The sequence below is a fragment of the Macrobrachium rosenbergii genome, chromosome 14 (genome assembly GCF_040412425.1).
Source record: "Macrobrachium rosenbergii isolate ZJJX-2024 chromosome 14, ASM4041242v1, whole genome shotgun sequence".
Taxonomy (NCBI): Eukaryota; Metazoa; Arthropoda; class Malacostraca; order Decapoda; family Palaemonidae; genus Macrobrachium; species Macrobrachium rosenbergii.
In genome coordinates, this window is record NC_089754.1 from 4,182,597 (window position 1) to 4,205,559 (window position 22,963).

The 22,963-nt window shown below is 44.6% G+C and overlaps 1 pseudogene; it reads left to right on the top strand.

Annotated features, from left to right (window-relative positions):
* The first annotated feature begins 926 nt into the window (after positions 1–926).
* On the top strand, positions 927–21,139 carry LOC136845674 (uncharacterized; annotated as a pseudogene).
* The last annotated feature ends 1,824 nt before the right edge of the window (positions 21,140–22,963 follow it).

Genomic DNA, 22,963 nt, shown 5'->3' on the forward strand with positions numbered 1-22,963 from the left:
GCTCATGCTGCACTCCACAGTTCCCACACATACGAGCATTGATGGAAACTGAGGACCTCTCACCACTCTTCACCGCTGCACACTCAGGGGCTGGGGTCTGTCTCCCCCATCGGCCGCACGTGGCTCTTGATGCCATGTGTCATGCTGGGGCATGGAAGCATCTTTGCGGGCTGCCTCATATGTCGCACACACTGCCCTTAAGGCATCTACACTACAAATGGAATCACACGACCTATAGAGGTCTCTTTTCAATATCTCATCCCTTAGACCTACCATAAGCTTCCTAATAAGCATATATTCGGACAGATCGCTATGACAGCTAGGACACTGGAAGCCACAATCCATGGCTTTTTGAGAGCACTTTGCAAAATATTCACTAATTGACTCCTCACGTCCTTGCATATACACAAAAAACTCAGCCCAATGCACGGCCTGGTTCGAAGCACGCAGAACCATGGCCCCTATAGCATCCAAAGCCCCTTCTGGAGACAAATTAGCCCACTGTGCATCACTATACCTGGCATCCAGTGTACGTTGCAACTCTGGGGTGCAGTGAAGCCTAATGTGTTGAACTGCATCCGTTGGTTGAAGCTTATATAGCCTAAGCCACTGTGTCATGGACCGTTTCAAGTCCTGAAGGAGGCCGACGACATTTCCAAAGCACACTTCTCTGGTAGTGGTGGGGCTGGGGCCCTGGGACTGCTCTGTAGACACAAGCCACTCGCCATTGTAGCCAAGCGGTCATTAAGGGCTTGCAACGCATCTCGCCCTTCGGCAACCACATGCTGAAGAGCTGGTGATCTTGGCGCTACTCCAACGGGAGTACTGTGGGCACCCCTGGAGGATCGTCGTGCCCTCCTTGTCGTGAAAGACGGTCTCCTGGTGTAGACATCCTTATCCTTTTACAACATCCTACTCACTGCGCCATGTTAGAAGCAGAAGGAAACCAGTCGGACACTCCAGTGCTTTATTACACGTCCAATCAGTACAGAGGCGTGACTGCAAGTAAGGTGCAGACGCGCGGGAAAATTGGCGCCAATTCCTCTCTCCTCCTGACAACATACATCACACACAATCAACCATCCTACATGTTGGTATTTGTTACACAAATATGGTGATTAAATAAATAAAGAAAGAAAGAAAGGAAGAAACTTGTGACGTTTAAAATTCGGGCAAATTTGGTGTTGCCCTCCCAAATGAACTTCACTTCGTACGCCTATGCTAGGGGGGACATAATTATGTCCCTGGGCTCAGCACTGAGGAGGCGCCAAATTGAAGTTGCGAAGACATCTGTTGGGGAAAATGGGGTGATGAAACCAGTAACTTTGAATCATTAATTTTTATAAGTTTTCAGTACATATTTTATGTTTAATGAAGATTGACTTCCTTTAATGTTCCTTATATATAAATGTAATCATTATGTGTTAATTACTATACTATCAAATTTTATTGCGTACTTATAAAATAAGTGGTTCAGTGACTGAGTGAGTGCAAAGATATTGGATAGTTACCCCCATCAATCTAGTGTTTCGTTTTTCGTGAGCATTTTTTGCGCGTAACGAACCACAGACTACAATTATTTCTGCATTTTCTTAAAGCTGAGGCTGATGTTATTATCAATACATAAAGTATTTTATTTATTTATCTTTTGAAACGAAAAATACAGTAAGAAATTTTCTTTTATGCAACTTTTTTTTTATTGTCGAATGAGAAAGACGTCAGTCACAACAACACTGTCTTTTTTTTTTTTAACGTTAGTTTAACCAGACCACTGAGTTAATATTAACTCTCTAGGGCTGGCCTTCAAGGATTAGACAAGCTATTTAAACTCTCTAAGAATTTAATTAAAACTAGCGACATATGTTAATCTAAGAACTAATTAAGTTAATTAGGAATATATTATAAATTATTCTATGAATCTTATATTTTATCATATAAATGATTAAATTTAAGGAATTTTAAAATATTAAAAAGTGAAAATTTGTCATTTTCTGACAGTATATCTTTAAAGGAATATCTTCTAAATAAAATGTCTCTTTGGATTCTATATTTTGGACATACCTTTAAAATATGCTTTACTGTTATTTGTACATTACATATTTCGCACATAGGTATAGGGGCATGGTGGTTACTCATCAGGTAACCATGTGTCAGTTTAGTGTGACCAATTCTTAGCCGTGTCAACATTACTGAAAACCTGCGGCAATTCTGATAAGATGATGGCCACGGGTCTACAGTTTCTTTTATTTCTCTCAATTTATTGTTAAGATTGCTTTCCCTCCAGTTATTTTGCCATTTCTTCTTAATCACCGCTTTACTGTATCTAATATAATCTTCTAATGGTAATAATTCTGCTGATATTGGGAGTGTTCTAGCCTCTTTTGCATAGGTGTCAGCTTCAAGTTGTCATGTCAACACAACTTCACAATTTTATACACGCCGTCAGAACCAGGGTATGAAAAAGTTAGCACAGACGGTAGCCACAGAGCCCAGGCCCCAGAGGTAGACTAAATCAATTTTACTAATACTGGACTAGGAAGTGATTGCTAGTTTGTCATAAGGGCTATTGCAAGGGTAAGTTTTGCTGAGCACAGCACCTGGAGTTCCATCAACCATCATCTCAGCATGCTCAGGCTAGCATAATCATGATATACTGCTTAAACAAATTCTCCATAATTTTCCATGAATATATACATGTATAAACATAACGAAAGAAATACTGTATATGCACACAGTACTGATAAAACTTAATACATTGCAACAGAATTGAAAAAAGAAAGACAAATTTTTCAAAGGGCTATATCAATAATCCCTCAGCTCCCCCGTGTAGGCTTCTTTGTCCGCTTTTTCTCAATAGGCCCAGCTTCATAGAAGGTGGTATGTTTTCATTTTTCATATTTTTTCTCTCATTTATTTCAGCCATTATCCCCTCTTCAGCCCCACCCCTGCTTCTTCTTCTTCTCCTGCTATCACTACTACTACTATTTGTCAAACTTATATACACACACACACATACATATATTATATATATATATATATATATATATATATATATATATATATATATATATATATATATATATATATATATATATATATATATAATTATATACAAGTATACTAAGTAAATGCACAGTAAAAGGGTTTAACTGGAAGCATTTGCACTGTATATGTCTTGTGAGGTTCAAGAGAAATGTCAAAAGAGAGACTGATTTTTTATTGTTCTCAACAGGTGTCTATAAAGCAAAAGGCGGACGGAAAGGTAGCAGTGACCCGAGACCCCCCACTGTGTCCATACAGAATTTGTGTTTTCTGACAAGCATAAAAACATACAATATTCATTACAAGGCATATAAAAGGTAAATATACATATCGGCAGAAAGGCCGTACAATGATGCATAAGATGAGGTACATAAAGAATCTGAAATAATGACAGGTAATATACATGACGTGATTCGTGTACATATGAGGGGAGAAACATAAGAAAGGAGAGGCAATCTGCGGAGCAATTATTGGATGAAATAACATTAATCACAGAGGCGCTGGGGCAGTCAGAGTGGGCCCCTGCTTCTGGAGAACTGTGGGTGTGGGGTAGAGCTGACACCTAGGGTTGGCTGGATGAGTTTCCTGGGCCATCCCAGGCCCCGCCTTGGTGGGGAAGCGGTGTTTGCAGGCAGGTATTGAGGGGGACTCTGGGACGCCTGCCTTCTTCTTCACATAATTCGCTGTCCAACAGGAATGCGGGTTTCAGCCTGTCGATGGTGATCCAGTCCTCCTGCCCGTGGATGTCGAGGAGAAAAGCTTTGCTGGCTCAGTTGATGACTCGCTGGGGCCCCCTGTAGTTTAAGGGCAGCTGGCAAGCATCCACCCTGACGATGTAGGCGCAGGAGTGTAAGGTGGGTGGGCTGTAGGTGATGGTTCTGTCAGTGAAGGTCTTGTAGCAGGGTGCGAACTTCTGTGCCAGTTCCTCAACCTCGGAGGGGTTTGTTAGCGCCATCGGCTAACAGCGGGAAGAATTCTCCAGGGACGGCCAATGTTTCCCTGTAGACTTTCTTAGCAGGGGAGGCGTTGCCATTTGCTTTCAGTGCGGTGCAGAGACCCAGCAGGACCCAGGGCAGCTGTTCCTTCCACCCCTCGTCGGTGACCCAGAGCTCTGACAGGAAGGCAGGACCCCTGACCATAGTGATGCTGTCTGGCACTCTGAAGCGGCTTATCCAACTGGAGAGGAAGGTCTCTGCACATGATGTTGATGCTTCATTCATGGGGGTTACTTCGGGCCAGCAAGTGGAGCGGTCTATGATCATCAGGAGGTATCTGGCTCCCCCCGACTGCAGAAGGGGCCCGACAACGTCGATGTGGATGTGGCCGAACCGTCGACAAGGCTGGGGAAAATTGCTGATTCCGGACTCTGTGTGCCGGGATGTTTTGCTCGTTTGGCACAGGATGCAGCTCCTTGCCCACTGGCAGACGTCCTTGTTGATGCCGTGCCAGATGAACTTGTCAGTCATGAGGTGCACCGTTGTGCGCCTCAATGGATGGGAGAGACCATGGACTATGTTGAACACGTGCTTTCTCCTCGAAGTGGGCATCAGGGGGTGTGGGCAGCCAATGCTGGTGTCACAGAGGAGAGATGTGTCTGAGTTTGCTAAGTAAGGGCACGTCTTTCCATTTGAGAGCCATCACTGCCGTCCTGTAGCCCGCCGTCTCTGGGTCTGCTGCTTGTTCTCTTGCGAGGTCTTCGTAGCTGATGCCGAGGTGAAGGGAATTGATTTCTACTCTTGACAGAGCGTCGGCCACTGGGTTTTTCTTGCCAGGAACGTAGTTGATGGTGCAACCAAATTCGGAGATAGCAGTCATGTGCCGCTGTTGCCTTGCAGGTCACGCGTCTCCCTGCTTTGCAAATGCGTGAACCAAGGGTTTGTGGTCTGTTAGGATTGTGAATTTGGTTCCCTCCAACAGCCTGGTAGATAGCCAGCAGCTCTCTGTCAAAGCGCTGTAGCGGGTTTCAGCTGGCGAAACTTGCGGCTGAAGAGGGCCAAGGGCTGGGGTGTGCCGTTCACCAGCTGTTCGAGTACTGCACCGCAGGCGATGTTGCTGGCATCTGTTGTCAACCTGAGGGCAGTGGCGGGGTTGTGGTGAGTTAAGGTGGTGGCACTGGAGAGGGCCCTTTTCGTCTGAATGAATGCCTGCTGCTGCAGAGCTTCCCATGTTAGTGTTTTTGGTTTCCCCTTCAGGATTGACATCAGGGGGTACATGATGCGGGCGATGTCTGGGATGAAGTAGTAGTTTTTCATCCTGAGAAACTCCTGAAGGGCTTTGATGGTTTGTAGTTCCGGGAAATTTTCTATAGCTTTTAATTTAGAGGCTGTGGGGGCACTCCTGATGGGGAAATCTCGTGGCCTAGGAAGTCTACTTTTTCTTTCCCGAAAATGCTCTTGTTGAACCTGACAACTAATCCGCTGTCCTGCAGGCGTTTCATGACGGCGCAGACGTGGCGAAGGTGTTTTTCTGGGCACCTGGAGAAGATGAAAATATCATCGACATAGCAAATGCAGAAAGGCAGATCTCCCAAGATGGTGTCTATCAGGCGCTGGAATTTAGCGCCTGCGTTCTTGAGACCAAAAGTGGAATAGGAAAATGTGTAGCTCCCAAAGGGCATGATGATAGTGGTTTTTGGGACGTCGTCGGCATGTACAGGGACTTGGAAGAACGGCTTCAGTAGGTCCATCTTGGAGAAAATTTTGGCTCCTTGGAGGGCGCCTGTTAGGTCCTGCATGTAAGGGAGGGGGTAGTGGTTTGGCGTTGTTACTAAATTCAGGCGCCAATAGTCCCTGCAGGGCCTCCATGAACCATTGGATTTCTTTACCATGTGGAAAGGAGACGCCAACAGGCTTGATTCCTTTTTACAGATGCCCATGTGTTCCATCTCTGCGAAGGCCCGTTTGGTGTCTCGTATCTTCTGGGGGGACAGTCGTTGGAACTTGGCATGGGTTGGTGGGCCCGTCGTGGTGATGTGGTGGAAGATGCCGTGCTTTGCTGAAGCCCCAGGTGACTGGTGCAGCTCTGGTTTGAATACGTGTGGGAACTCCTGTAGGAGGGACGTGTAGCTGTTGGCGGATGTGGAGAAGATGGTGGGCATTCCAGATCCGGTGGAGAGCTGATGGGAGTGGCATGTTCCTGTGTCGAGGAGGCATTGTCTGGCGACGTCGACTAGAAGTCCATGGTGCCCTAGGAAGTCTGCTATGACGAAAGGCTAGTGGTATCTGCACCCCAGGATTGAGATAACCCTGGTCGTCGTGCCGTAAGTGCGGATGGGAGTTCCGTTTGCTGCTATGAGGGTGGGTATTGAGCCAGGTAATTTTTCTAAATCTTCCCTGGATGGCGGGAAGACCAACTGCATTGCCCCCATATCTACCAGCAGGCACCGTTTGGAAATTTCGTTCGTGATGAAAAAACCTGCTGGTCAGGGGGAGTTGGATTTCACAGCAACAGCTGTTATTTGTGGCCGCCTTTGTCGTTTTTTGTGAAAGAACACGGAGGCCTGCAGGTTCTGGCGTTGGTCCCAAACTTTCTATGGTAGAAGCACCACCCTGGGTTTGACCATGTCCCGTGCTCTCTGAGTGGCATTCTCTTCTTATAAACGGCGTTGATATCTCCGTCTTCATTGCCATCTTCCTCCGACAGGTTGCAGGCTCCTAGGGGCGGCGGCTGCGAGGGTGGTGGCGTGTGTCGAGCCTTGGTGGCCTAGTATAGTTTCTGGGCGTCGTCGACTAAGGCATCCATGTCTAGGTTCTCTGCATCCCTTATCTGGCGCCGAACTTCCCGCGGGAGGCACCCAAGGAAAACTGCTTTTGTTAGGCCTATCGTCCTTTTTCTTCCGTTTTCGTCGCGGCCTGGGAGTGTTATCAAGCCCCGCGGTTGGTCCCAGGCTTCCTGGGTGATGCATCTCCGAGGGCTGGATAACAGGTCGAATGCGTGCTGCGCTCTCTCAGACATGGGCATGGAGTAAGAACTCAGCAGTTTGTTTTTTAAGTCCGTGTATGTGACTTTGTCCGGTTGCACGTCCAGCCAGGGGGAGATTCTGTTGAAGACTTCTTCAGGGAGCGCCGTCATGACTATGTCTGATTTGGTAGCATTGTCTGAGGTGCATGCCATGCAAAAGTGTGCGTCTGCGCGCCGGAACCATGACTGTGTCTGGCTTTGTCGGCAAGAGAGGTGTACAGACAATGCTCACGGGTTCGCATTGAGGTTCTGCTTTTGACATCTTTACTTCTCACGCACCAAAACGTGGGAAAATGCGCCGTATTGATTCCGTTAATGGTGCTGATTTGTTCGAGAGGTCAAACGAAGTGCCAAACCGTGCCCTTTTGGGTACGCTGTATTTAGTCTGTTAATGACACGGTTTCCACCAGGGAGGGTGCTATCAGAGGCCTAAACTTTACGCCGTAGTTAGTCGGCTAAAGGCTCTCTGATGGTTGGGTGTGGCCGTTGTTAGTCCGTTAATGGCTGGGCCAAAACTGCGCTACCTGTCCCCAACCCGGGGTCACCAGTGTGAGGTTCAAGAGAAATGTCAAAAGAGAGATTAACTCTTTATTGTTCTCGACAGGTGTCTATAAAGCAAAAGGCGGACGGAAAGGTAGCAGTGACCCGAACCCCCCCCACTGTGTCCATACAGAATTTGTGTTTTCTGACAAGCATAAAAATACATACAATATTCATTACAGGGCATATAAAAGGTAGATATACATATCAGCGGAAGGGTCGTACCATGATGCATGAGATGAGGTACATAAAGAATCTGAAATAATGACAGGTAATATACATGACATGATTAGTGTACATATGAAGAGAGAAACGCAAGAAAGGAGAGGCGATTTGACGCCCTTACAGTCTATATATTGTGTATATGTATGTCCATATATTCTTATCTAATGACATATGATGTGTAAATGTAAAAACATGCATAATTATTTAATCTACACATATAACCGACCTTATTGCTATAATTGCTGATATTCCTAAAAAGGCTAAAGTAGCAGATCAAGATTTAGACCGCGATAAATGTAAGTTTTCTTTGGGTCTGTGTCTGTTTAGGTATTTATATGCCGAGCTGTGTGTGTGTGTGCATGTGTGTGTGTGTATATATATATATACTGTATATATGTATGTATATATATATATATATATATATATATATATATATATATATATATATATATATATATATATATATATATATATATATATATATATATATATATATATATATATATATATATATATATATAGATACCATCCAGTTTGAATGAGGTCCTTTTAGTAATATATATATATATATATATATATATATATATATATATATATAGTATACTGAGTTTAAGCTATATAAGAATAGCAAACAAGGAAAATACTTGAAGAAAGAACACATTATTCGGAACTAAGTTGGTGTATATTTCTTCACAGGTTTAGGCTTAAGCAAAACATGAAAGGATGGCATCACAAGAAGTTAAGTGGGACAGAAGGAAGGAAGCGAAAGAAAGAACAGGATGAGGAAGCCAAGAAGTCTAGCAAGGTCATGGCAGCTTTTCTGCAAAAAGAAGAAGATCGTGGGTCTTCAAAATCTGTGGAGGATAATAGCAGTCCAAGCACTAGCACACCCATTACTGATACTCTTCAATTCCAGGAAGAGAGGACAAGCAATGAATCCAGCGATGGTAGTGAGAGAGAATTAATTAAGGACAGAGAGAGAGAGAGAGAGAGAGAGAGAGAGAGAGAGAGAGAGAGAGAGAGAGAGAGAGAGAGATGTTGAGCATCCTGAGACAAACAAGCAGAAATCTTCAGTTCCCTCCCAAGCGGATGTACCATCGGGTGTGACCCAACAGGACAAATTGGGTGTGGCAATGAAGAAAACAATACCAGAACTTATTGAGCGTCAAGATGTTGGATACCTCAAAATTAACATCTCTATGAAAGTGACTATATCAGATGCATTGTGGACAGAAATTTCAAAGAGAGGTTCAAGTTTTTTCCAAAATATTTCAGGACCGTTTGCAGTAAAAAGCAAGCGATCAGTGACAACAGCATGATTCCAAAAATGCTTTGGCAAAGGAAAAGGAGAAGTGCTTCGGTCTTAGTTAGTCTATTTCCCTCAACAGAGATTGCCAGCCACTGTTCTTCACTATGGCTAGATGCCGGTTTTAGCAGCTGGAAAAAGCCAGACAAAAATCATTGCACCTGAAAATATTCTGAGACATCGTGATTCTTTCACAAGATGGAAGGAAATGGGAAGGCGCCTTGTTGAAAAGGAAGGACGAATTGACAAGCAGCTTCAAGAGCAGATTGCCACAGAGAAGGAAAAGTGGCGATAAATCCTCAAGAGAATTTTGCACTGTTTTAGATATCTGTCCCAACAAAATTTAGCACTGAGAGGTCACAGGAAGAATATATCTTGCACTGAAGCAGATGAAAATAATAATGGAAATTTCAGAGGGCTCTTAAAACTAATTTCAGAGTTCGATCCTGTTGTGAAAAACCATCTGGACTATGTCTGTCAAAATCCAAAGTCCCCTTCATATTTGTCTGCTGAAGTTCAAAATGAATTCATCCAGATTATTGCATCTACTGTTAGAAGCACTTTACTGAATGACATCCGAAGAGCCAAGTATCACGGTATAATGCTTGATTCAACTCCAGATGCTGCACACAGGCAACAAATGTCACATGTATTTCATTTGAGTGTGCTAAACTTGGCAGGAAATGTTTGCCTTCATTATATTTTCTAATTTGTATAATAGTATTCTGGAATGACAGAACACAAACCGAATTTGAAAACTTTGGGGGCACCATAAAAGACTTTGCCCCCTGGCGCCAGCAACCCTCACGACGCCACTGTACGTCTCTATTGCATGTCATAATAAGGGTGAAAGAACCACATCTACTCCAAGAATGACACTGACATTATTTTGCCTGATTTTTGCTATGATTTAGTATTTGTGGTGAGGTCAGCACCGAAAGATGGTTATACGCAGAGACGAAGTCTTTCCACATGCTCTTGGTGAATGTATGGCACATATCACGTGTGGTGATAGTTGAAGGTGTTATTAGGTCTTGTCTGTAGGCTACCTCTCGCCTGCCAGAGAAGCCATTAATCGAAGTCAAAGCTAGGGGGGGAAAAGAACTAAGGTAGTTGCTCGCCCCTCTATGGGCGTATGTGCGTGCACTACGTGGGCGTGACATCGCCCAAAATTGTATTGTCACACACCGCCAATTAATTCACTACATTTAACTATTTAATATGTTGAAATTCCTCACTATTATGTTTGGAATTTATTTTTGATAACGAACTTGAGAATTGTATTAAAGTTTTTTTATGTTCATGTAAACTTTGTAAGTCAGTCCTGTATTCGTGGAAATTGTAGGCTATAACTTGTCTCCTTTCCCCAATAAAACCCGAATGCAGGACGGAACGTACAGCTTCTTGGTTCAGCTTTTGAGTAGACCTGTTATCTGGTGTGTGTTCTGATGTGTGCGTGTGTGTGTGTTGTGGGCGGGCGGGAGGGCGGGGTGGGCTTGTAAAGTCACCACATCGGCGCCAGCATAGTGTTTCGGCGGCGCCATTAACTAAGTCTCCGCTGAGCATGTTTTCTTTGGTGACTTCCCATTTTCTTCAAACTCAATTAGTCACGCCTAAAACGTGCCAGGTCACGCATTTTTAATCATTTTTACTTTATGCGTATTTATACAAATGTCACACATTGTGTATCACATGCTTCTTCATTCACAGGCATCAAGACTGTATCCATATTGTAGTTCTGTAGGTTCTGTATTGTAATTTGTACTCGTTCACTGCATATTATTGTTTATTGTTTCGACCTCAGGTCACAGTCAATTCCATTGTCTCTCGGGCGGCGCCAGTCGGCCGCTATATAAACTGCCTGGATCTGTAATAAAGTAGCAGTAACTTTTACCTGCTCGTTTCTTTGACACTTTACAGTGGTGACCCCGGAGTATCCCGGAGCCATTAGCGGACTGACACAGCGACTTAGTCTTGGCTCCAGGATTTCTCCAAAACGCTCTTAGCGGCCTAAACACGCGCTGTAACCAGCGTTTGAGCGTGCTGACTCGTCGGCGTACCCCACCAGCGCCACTAGCGGAACCACACGGCGCACGCAAAGCGCGTACAAAACGCCGAGTACCCCACCCAGTAAGGGGTCAAAGGAGCGAGCATGGACGCGGATATCCCCTTCTTCATGCAGTTAAACGCGGACCCCGCGGACTCGGAGGTTTACCTACCTCCCATCACACCCGCACCCGCCCCTGCATCGAGGCCCTCCCGCAACTCCACACCAGCGCCCCGAACACACGACGGCCGGGCAACACAATCGCGGGCCGCCCTCACCGTAAAACTGCCGCCGTTTATGCAGGGGAACCCCTCGATGTGGCTGCGCAGGGTGGAGAGCCACTTCAGAATCGCGGACCTGACGGACGAAATCCTACAGGCCGACACAGTGCTCAACGCCCTTCCGGAGGACGGTACAGAAAACTCATCTCGCGAGTACCAAACACACACCCTCACATACAGCACCACAAAAAGTTCCTCCTCGAAGCTTGCTCCCTGCTCATCGCCGAACGGGCCACCCGTGCTATCGACCTTGCCATAAACCCACGCCACGACCTCAATTCAAGAGACGCTTGGAGCATGGTCGTAGATCTCCTGTCACTACCAGACTTGGGTGGCACAAAGAAGCGGCAGGAGATAAGCTTCGCGACGGAAATCTACCTTCGCCAACTCCTCCCGGAGGTACGCAACCAGATCGCTCACCCCTACACCATGCCTATCGAGGACCTCATAGAGACGGCGCAACATCTCACAGACTCCGTCAAGGCTTCACAGCGGCTAAAACCGGCCACACAGCCGGTCAGCTCCGTCCAGCCTGAAGAGGACGTAGAGCAGCCCGTCAACGCCATCGCCAACAGACGTCCACCGAACCACAGCTTCTGTCGCTACCACAAGTGGTTCGGAAAGGACGCCCGAAACTGCCTGCCGCCCTGCTCGTTCGCCCGTTCAAAAAACGGGGGTGGCGGCGGCCAGCAGGACAGGCCGCCATGGCAGCCGAAGAACCCAGTTTTGTAAAGTCACCACATCGGCGCCAGCGTAGTGTTTCGGCGGCGCCATTCTCCGCTGAGCATGTTTTCTTTGGTGACTTCCCATTTTCTTCAAGCTCAATTAGTCACGCCTAAAACGTGCCAGGTCACGCATTTTTAATCATTTTTACTTTATGCGTATTTATACAAATGTCACACTTTGTGTATCACATGTTTCTTCATTCACGGGCATCAAGACTGTATCCATATTGTAGTTCTATAGGTTTTGTATTGTAATTTGTACTCGTTCACTGCATATTATTGTTTATTGTTTCGACCTCAGGTCACAGTCAATTCCATTGTCTCTCGCGGGCCGGCGTCAGTCGGCCGCTATATAAACTGCCTGGATCTGTAATAAAGTAGCAGTAACTTTTACCTGCTCGTTTCTTTGACACCTTACAGGCTAAGAGAGGGTGATTGGCCTCAACCTTTGAACTTTGTTGTGACTTGGTGTATTTGAATGCTATTGAATTGTAGTCTCCTTTGAGTGATTCATTTCAATTTGCCTCTTATATAATTAGTCTTTGATATGTTTAACCTTTAGTTATTAAATTAATTTAAACTTGAAATTTAACAAGTGCGTTTCAGTAAAAAACTGAAGTACATGTTTCCTGTATTTCAGTTTTTTTATGAGTGGTGAATATAATTCGATCTGATAAACTTCATATTGAGTTCATACTTTCAGCAAGTGGAAGGACTTAATTGTGGTACTATCCTTTTGACAGCGCTCCAGAGCGTGTTCACTATGATAGCCCTTCGACAATTGAGCACATTTTAGTTCACTGCACCAGCTTATATAAATGAGAGGCGGACGTACCATCTAGAGTTCTAGGTGGTAAAACCATGACTGAAATTTTAGGACAACTTTGATGCTGGCCCTCTTTTGAGTTTCTTAACGGCTTGTGGTTTTTATGTAAATATCTGATAATCATTATATGGATATGTCTTTTTAACTTATTTATGGAAGTTTTTAATTTCATTATTAGAAATTAAATCTCTTCGCTTTTACCTTTTTAAACATTGATTTCTTGAATATCGATTTTATATGTCATTTCCATTCATTCTCATCATATCGACGAATGACCCTGTGGGTCCCAGAGAGTGTGGTGGTGTTATTGTTACGTTATGGCTTATACCGGCTTTTGATCAAGTAACATTAAGAAGAAGCATAGCCTACAGTCCACAGTAAAATAAAATATCAAATATATGAACTTGTTGAAATCTGGATATGTACAAATGAAAAATTGAGTTATTTTAATTGAAATATATTAGAAATTCGCCAGTTTTACGAGGCACAGTTACCGGTATGTACCGTAACAGGTACGGTGGAAAGGAGATAATCTGCCAAAACGGCTTCATCAATAATGATTTTTGCAGTAAAGCAACTCGATTAAATACTAAAATTGTATGTATATATATATATATATATATATATATATATATATATATATATATATATATATATATATATATATATATATATATTGATTAAAAATTTTAATTTAGCATGTTAAAATACGTAATTTTAACTCAGTTATCTAAAATAACTCGATTTACAATTAAATTAGCGTGGTTGAATTATATATATTACATTTTTATCAATTTACCATGTTAAAATGCGTTCTTATTAATCCATAAATAAGTAAAATAAGCTACTGTGTTGCGATACACTTTTACCATCATCTAACCACACACTAAGTACAGTAGAAAATAAATAAATCGCCAAAAATGCTTTATTCATTATATTTATAAGTACAGTAACTAAATTTTATGTTAAAATAATATATTAAAATTATTTTTATTGAATCTAAATTAATTTAAAATGTTAAAAAGCAGTTTATAAACCAAAAACGGCTCAAATGAACGAACTAATTATCTTGGGTGGAAGTGGCCGAGTGACATGCTCTCGGAGTCTCGGCAAAAGCAAAACACATGGCGATGGCGACCACCACACGAGCTCACGGATACGGCTCTTTTGCCGGATATTTAGTCACAGAAATCAATAAGTTTCTGAGGGAAATATTGACTGAATGATCGAATTGAAGGACAGCGAGGTAATTCAATGATTGAGGTTGAATTGGTGAGTTAAAATTTTGGTTAAGTCTCAGCTTTTTATTTAAATTAATGGAGGCATTGTCGGTCTCAAGGCGCTTATGCTAAGGTTACGATTGCCTTGGAAGTTGACCGTTATTTCCGCTATTTAAAAAACGTTTAAGGTTAAGTCAGTGGTTGCAGTTGACTTTTTGAAATAAAATTTGGTTTAAATATGTTTGAGTTAATTATGGTTAAATTTATCATTAATTCTCGGTCTCATGAACCAAAAGGCCGAGTTCCAGCCTAATGCTACATATTCCTTATTGAATGGCCATTGAAACCATTATTTTGTTTATTCTCGTGATTTAAACAACATTTAAGGATAAATCAATGAGCGAGGTTAATTCTTAGAGTTGAAAATTGCGTTAAATTTGAGATTTCAAGTTGAATACTGAAATTTAGTGCGGCATTTCCCGTCTCAAGATGCCTAAGGTGACTGCAGTATTGCGAATGTTACAGAACCGCCATTTAAACTGGCGATTCCCGTCTTTTCCTTAGTTATGTCCGTTATTGGAATAACGTAAGTTCAGGTTGGGTCAGGACCTGCCATTAGGCCCGTAGGGGAGGTTAGGTCTATTTAGCCTGTGTATGAGGAAGATGGCCTGGTCCACCACTCGCTCAAGTTTTCTTGTTGGGCGAGTTGGTGTAGTTGTGGGCTAGCACTCGCTAGGCCCGAGTTCGAGTCTCTGGCTGGCTGATGAAGAATTAGAGGAATTTATTTCTGGTGACAGAAATTCATTTCTCGCTAGAATGTGGTTCGGATTCCACAATCAGCTGTATAGGTCCCATTGCTAAGTAACCATGGGGGGCGATTACAGTTTTGTATGCTGTGGGTTTCCATCAGCTGATTTCCTAGCCGTGACCCACCACCAGGTGGCAGTGGGTACCGGCTAGAGAATCAGTGGACGAATACAAAAAGATGGCGACCTAACCTGACGAAACCGACCTAACCGAAAACAGAGCGGCGTGCCCTTACCTGGACCGGGGGGGCTTCGCCCCCTCTGGACCCCCAGAAACCTAGGTCGTGACCTAAACTAACAAAACCGAACATAGGACGGCGTGCCCTTACCTGGCCGGGGGGCTTCGCCTCCCCCGGACCCCCCCAGAAGGGCCGTGGAATTAGTAAATCGTAAACTGTTCGAAATAGCACGTACCTCATTCGAAGTCGGAATCGTCAGAGAAATCCGGAATGGCCAATATCGGTGGCTCCATTCTTCTTCGTTTTGGCGCTGGGACACTTGCTTTCGGCGGGATCTGGACAACTGGAACTGGGGGAACAGGACCTCGTGGAATTGACCAATCCGTTTGGATGGCAGCGTCCCGTGATTGTTGTGATTCGGCGAAATTAGACCGCATTTTGATGGGTCTTGAATCGGCTCTACTTAAGCGATATGCACGTTTAATTAATAAAGCTTTGGCCATGCTTGATGAGGACGACGGTGCCTTCATCACACTTGCCACAAGTCTCGCCGAAGTCGCCAAGTAGGCCACTTTTCATTAGGTAAACCAGCAATGACCGCTCTTCATGACACAAAACACCTAAATCCATAAGGGTCACTGGATTCTTAGCCGCAAATTCAACGTGGGTCGGATACGACACGGACGTAGCCATGTTGGCAACTCTTGAACTCGGACGAGACTGAGGCAGGTCGCAGGGCAAGGCAGGTCTCGGGGCATGTCGGGTCGGGTCGGCAGGACTCGGGGCATTTCGGGTCGTTGGTCGTCAGCTGTTTGGGTGGAACTACTTACCTTGGCGGAGGGATCTCGGCACGGCAGAATGAGTTAGGCGGCCCAGCATACGAAACTGTAATCTAACCCCAATTGGTTCTTAGCCACGTAAAATAAGTCTCAGGAGCCACTGAAAGTCCACGGGACCCTACTTTTGGCGCCAAAAAATCGCTATAGAAAACGCGCCATTTTTAAGTAGCTCCCATTTTGCTTCATGTCAGTAATGAAAAGCGTGTTTTTGGTGTTGTTTCCCAAAGGGAAAGCAAAAGAAAAGTTAATAAAAACGGTAAGGGGGACCGTGTTGGGAACCGGGGTTTTGGGTGGGGAAAAGCAAGAGCTTGGATTTGTGGCGGCCGTAACGTAAAAAAATCGCTAGTTTCTGACCCTCTAGTCTGCATACGAACTTTTGTCCCGCTAATCAACAAACATAAGGTTGACCCGCTAGTCTGCATACAAAAGGTTGTCCCGTTAGGCTACAAACATAAGGATGACCCACTAAACTACAGTAGCGAAAGTCGGGTTTCCTACTTGCTGAAACGTAGTGTTCATTATTTTCCGACCCGCTAGTCTGCATACAAAGGGTTGTCCTGCTAGGCTACAAACATAAGGCTGACCCGCTAAACTACAGAAGCGAAAGACGGGTTTCCTACTTGCCGAAACGTACAGAGTTCGCTATTTTCCGACCTGCTAGTCTGCATACAAAAGGTTGTCCCGCTAGGCTACTACCGTAAGGCTGACCCGCCAAAGTACATGCGTGATGCTAACCCGCTAATCTACGTTCATGAGGCTGACCCGCTACACTGCATGTGTGAGGCTGACCCTACCTACCTACATCAGGGCGGATGAAAAACGCTAGCCTAGGCTACCTGTAGCCTATATAAGAAACCTCGGTTAGGCTATTCCCTACCTCCCTACCTACATTAGAACGGGCGTAAATTTTGTAACGGTGATTTTTTTTAACATATCTGGTCTCAGATCGGGGTGGCAGAACGGCGCTGCGCGCCTTATCCGCATTTTTAATGATTCTTGGCAGGCACGTATGCTCTGGAAAGCGGTAATATCTGTATTCACTGTAGCCACAGGTTACAAAAAACAACTGCACACTAGGGTCAGTTCCAAAACCCTACCTAACCTAGCAGCAAAACAAATGTAAAAAGGCAGGTAAATGCTGTGTGCTTACCTTATTCAAAGTCGCTGCTGTCTGACCACGTAGGTACCAGTATCGGCTCTGCAGGTCCTACTGTCCTTGGCTTCTTTGCAACTGCTGGCTGCCGAACAGGTGGGGGAGAATTGCTCGGTCCGGGTCTTATTGCAGATGGTTGGGAAAGTAAATCAGAGGTAGGGGGATGTCGGGCAGCTCTTGAGTGGATAGACGCGCTTAACTAAATCCAAGAAGGCCCGAAATGGACACGGAACACCTTCTAGGTATCGCTTCTGGACGCAGTGCGAGAAAAGTAACTCTGGTAAAGTGGTTTCTGCGCATCGCGTGTCACGATAGCGCCGCTCCGTTTGAGAACGCGCCACTGCAACTCTATGGTGTTCGTGTGTACACTCGGGTCGTCAGGATTTACAAAGTTCACACTGTGGTTCACGGTGCTGTGCACGAAAAAATGGTCCTAGACCTTGCTGTACTCCTTCCAGCAATCAGATATGATTGTGGTTTCTGGAAGCACGTTGTCCAGCAACACCAGGAGCAGAGTTTCAGCTGAGCGGTCCGGAACCACTTTGAAAAACGTTTCACGCATCTATCGGTCAATGCCGCCGAACACCCAAGCTCCGTCCACCTTACGGCCACGGTTGTGCTTACGTTTCCCAAATTCACTCTCGTCAATCTCAACAATATGACCGGGGCCACCAATTTTCTTGTTGTCAGCCAGCAGTATTTCGCAGCAAACGTCTCTGCAGAAGTTGTACCAGTCCACGGTCGTGTGCGTAGATAGCGGGACAACAAATGTTCGCAACACATATTGTGGCACTTTCTTGGCGAACGCAAACACAAGCACAATTATTGTCTGCAGAGACATTCTGGACTCTTCAAAGGAGGACCCGTGCCGTACTGATACCTTTTTACTGCAACGGCGGTTCACGCACCGCCACATGTACACTGGCTGTCCAGTAGCTGGGTGCACACCATCTTTAAGAAATCGGCGGTTTCCAATATTACATTTACAACACATTCCGAATAGTCTCCTAACAGACCTTCCTGGTAGAGCCACCTCGTGAATTCCTCGGTGTTGCGAATGAATGCGAGGACTTGGCCGATGTAGAGGTTTGCGATGGAAGTGAATTCTTCGACGGATTCGATCTTTGGGAACAAAATTAAGTCGTGACTTTCCATCGCGGCGGTTCGAGAAAGAAAGAAAGCGTGGTTCTGGTGCTGGCCTAAGCCTATGAATCATATCGATAGAACACATTATGATTGGTTCGAAGTATTTAATCCGTAAGCCCTAGGGCATGACCTGGGTCAGCCTGAGATACGATTGGATGGAATTAAATTTCCCGCGGTACGGCCGGGCCACCGTGCGGCGGCAGCCTTAGGAACTACGGGTTGAGAGAAGTGCCACGCTTCGGCCATCTGACTAACTACGGGAGAGCGCTGCTCCGTGACACCGTTCATGTCAACTTGGCACTTAGAAAAAGTTACGCTCTGCTGAAAAAATTGTCGTTCGGGAATATCAAGCTAACTGGTCAAGTAAGTTACTTTTTGGGTAGAATCGGGCCCGCTGAACAGTTTTTATTCTATGCAATTTTTCATTTGGAGCCATTGTTAATGAGCTGCAGGGGCGTACTGTGGATATGTAAACTACCCAAGTCTAATCCTTGGGGCCAGCCCTCTCTCTTTATCTCTTTAAGAGAGCTGTTAATCAGTTCCTCAGTGGTCTGGTAAAACTAAGGTATACTTCACTCAAGTTTTACCAAAACAATGATTGAAGTTGAATTTGTGAGTTAAAAAGTAGTTGAAATTTGAGTTTGTAGGTTAAGCAAGCTCTGGTTAAATTAATTCATGCATCTGGGGTCTTTTTAGGCCTCAGGTATTATTGCAGTAAGAGGCAACACGCCATAATGACAAAGAAATATGTTTTTCCGGCTGATTTTGATGTGTTTAGCACGAATTTCACCTTCAATTTCGTCGGAAATTAACGGTTTTGGAGCTAACTCCATGTACATAAGTGGACCAAAAACCATCAATTTCCGACGAAATTCAAGGTGAAATTCGTGCTTAACACATCAAAATTAATGAGAATAACCTATTTCCTTATCAGTGGAACCCACACAACCTAACCTAACCTCCCATAGAAGTACCCAAGTCACAGCCCCTAACCCTGACTTGTCACTCGACTACCCAGGTCACACACCCTAACCCTAACTTGTCACTCGACTACCCAGGTCACAGCCCCTAACTTATGTATGGCCAAAGGACGAAAAAATACGGAACTCTCATAACATTTACCTTAATAAGCAGGTTTGGGATCATCAGTATTTTCCTCTGAAGACGACGAATAATTTTCACTTTCAACCACAGGGTGTTCGTGCTCACCATGTGGTTTATACAGCTTGCCCACTTCAATAAAGAATTGATGGTGGCATTAGTCTTAACTGTAATGATCTAAAAATAAATATCTTGACAGGTACTGTTCAAGATATTCCTTCCGATTACCGGGCGCTTTAGACCACTCTCTTAAATCACGCCAGAGTCTTTCTATGTTCTGCGTATGAATGGATTTGTCTGTGCCCAACCATCACTAATAACCATAGAATTCGGGTGGCCGTCTTCAGTTAAAGGAATAATAAATTTCTTTTTTGACAAACGTTCAATGCCACCAAAACCCACACTTGGCGTAATTGTCTGCCACGATTGTACTTGTGGCAAGCAAATAAGGTCTCACCAATCTCAACCACCACACCGTCACCTCCGATTGGCGGTTGCTTACGCAACCACTGTTCAGTGACCTCGGAACAAAAACTACGCCAGTCCACACTACTATGGCTAGACCAATCGAGACACTTAATAACAGTTTTGTGATCCCAATTTTTGCTTAACCAGTGATTAACAAATAATGCAGTATGCCAATGTATAATTATTGTTTGAAACTGTTAATTACTGTTTGGGTTTAATTGGACAGTTTGTGTGTAAAGGTATTTCTGTTGTTGTGGGTTATTAAGGAAGAGGTGTAAATGACCAGTTATGACTAATTGAGTTTGTATATTACTTGTTGTCGATTGTCAATGATTATTTAAAATGTTCTCTTGGAGAGTGGGGAGTATGGGCAGTTAGTTGAAGTCAAGCCCTGTAGGAGATTATTACCTCTCCACCAAAGGATTGTTGTGTGTCTGTATCCATTATATATATATTATTTTTAAGTAAAGAAGAAGAGAAAAACCAAGTCTGTGTTTCTTTGCTGCTTCAAGCTATCTAGGCAGTATGGAGAGTAACTTCGACTTGAAACTGATCCCTGAGTATGATGGCAGAAACGCACAATCTGTTACGGAGTGGCTGGAGAAGTTGGAGTTGGTTTGCAAGCTTCGGAAAGTTGATGACGTGGCCAGTGTGATTCCTCTGCGGCTTACAGGTGGTGCCTTTGCAGTGTACTTACAGTTACCCACAGCAGATAGGAAGGAGGTTGACAAGGTGAAAGAAGCATTGTTGGCTGCATTTGCTATTGATCCCTATGTAGCCTATGAACAGTTTGTCAGTAGGAAGTTGCACAGTGGAGAGGCACCGGATGTCTACTTAGCTGAGCCACGTCGACTGGATCCCTGTTTGGAGGAATTTCTGAAAAAGCTCTTGCATGTGCTTTTGTAGCTGGACTTCCAGAGAGAGTTAGTCAGCTGTTGAGACCCGGGTCTCGCATGGAGGCCCTTGATCTGGAACAGATTTTGGCTCGGCACGGGCGGTTCTAAAGGATGACCTTCCTCTGTTTCAGTGGAAACATGTTTTGGCGCCACAGGAAGCTTGGGTTCTGTGCCAGTAGAAACAACAGTTCAGAAATGTCATGTATGCCTTGGACCAAATCACTTTGCCAGGGACTGTCTTGCTCGCAACCGAGTAAATGATCGATTTCGGAGAAGGGCAAAGTGTTGTGGTGGAATGGGGCACATTGCGTCAGCTTGTCCGGGAAACGAGCAAGGAGAGGAGGCATCAGCGCCAGCCTCCTTTCCCCAAACCCACTGAGTAAGGTGCTGCCAAGTACTGTTTTGAGTGTAGAGGTCTTCCGTGTTGCGTGTTAGTAGACACTGGGTGTTCTCAAAGCATCGCTCATGTTTCATGCTGTAAGGCATGGAACAAGTCGCGCAGTTAGCATGGTAACTGTGAGTGGGCAAGAATGGGTGTGTGAAGGAATGGGCGCCGTGCACTTGCAGCTCAGTAATGGAGCTACTGCCAGCATTTCTGTGTGTGTAACTACTCTAATGCCACTCGGTTTTAAATTTCTTCTCGGCATGGATGGTGTGAGGGCTCTAGGAGGAGTCACTGTCGATACCCAGGGTGGTGTACAATTTGGAATGGAAGACTCTCTTTTTTTCTGCAGCTGCTGATGTGATGGTGGGGGTGGATGAGCGTGATTTTAGCGCAATTTATGATCCTTTGATTAAATGTTGGACAGCTACATGGAAATGGTCTGAAGGCAAAGAGCCTGGCATCCTGGAGAATGGAGTAAAGGCATATTCTGTACCTCAGGAGGCAAAGGACCTGTATGAGTCAGAGCTACAAAGATGGGTGAGTGATGGTTGGCTGCTTCCTTATGATGAGAATAAATATGGACCAGCTAAGGGGCTTATTCCCCTCATGGCTGTTGTACAGCAAAATAAAAAGAAGGTGCGGCCTGTACTGGACTTCAGAGAACTGAATACGTACAGTGATGCATTTACAGCAGACTCGGATGTGTGTTCAGACAAACTACGTGAGTGGCGCAGGCAAGGAGTGAATGTATCTGTAGTGGACTTGGCTAAAGCTTACCTGCAGATAAGAATCCATGAGTCTCTGTGGCCATACCAGACTGTATATTTCAAAGGCCAGAGGTATTGCCTGACTCGACTGGGGTTTGGCTTGAATATTGCTCCAATGGTAATGAAGTCTGTTTTAAACTGTTCTTCTTCTTCAGGACCCAATTGTAAGAAAAGGAACATTGGCTTATATTGATGACATCTTGGTGAATGAAGATATTGTTAAGGCCAGCCGTGTAGAGGAGCATCTCAGAAATTTTGGGCTAGTAAGTAAGCCACACCAAAGACTTGCTGAAGGGGCTCGAGCATTGGGCCTGAGAGTTTGGGGGGAGCAGGAGTCTTTTTTGGAAGAGAGACAATGACCTGGGCGATGCACCAAGACAATTGACTCGGCGAGCAGTGTTCTCATACTGTGGTAGACTGTTAGGCCATTACCCTGTTTGCGGATGGCTGCGAGTGGCGGTAGCATTCATCAAGAGAAGAGTCAATAAAGTCACTGAAGGATGGGGCGACGTCATTAATGATGATTACATCAAAATGTGTTTACAGGAACTTCTGGAGAAGGTTAAGAAGGATGACCCTGTGAGAGGACAGTGGAATGTCACCGGTGACAAATTCAAGATCTGGGTGGATGCTAGTTCTCTTGCACTTGGTGTTGCAGTAGAAGTAAATGGTTCCATTGTGGAAGATGCCAGCTGGCTGCGAAAGACGACTCTTGCCACATCAATATGGCTGAGCTAGATGCAGTCATTAAAGGATTGAATCTTGCACTGGCTTGGAAGATACAAAAGGTGGAATTAATGACTGACTCATCTACTGTGCATAGATGGATTTCAGATGGACTTTTAGGAAAAAGCAGATTGAAGACTAAGGCTGCAAGTGAAATGCTCATCAGAAGAAGACTAGGAATAGTCTTGTCATTGATAGAAGAGTGTGACCTCCAGCTGTCTATTACATGTGTATCTTCTGCCAATAATAAAGCTGACAGTTTGACACGTGTACCTCAGCGCTGGCTGAGGGACCTTGGTTCATGTCACCAAGATGCAAAACTTGT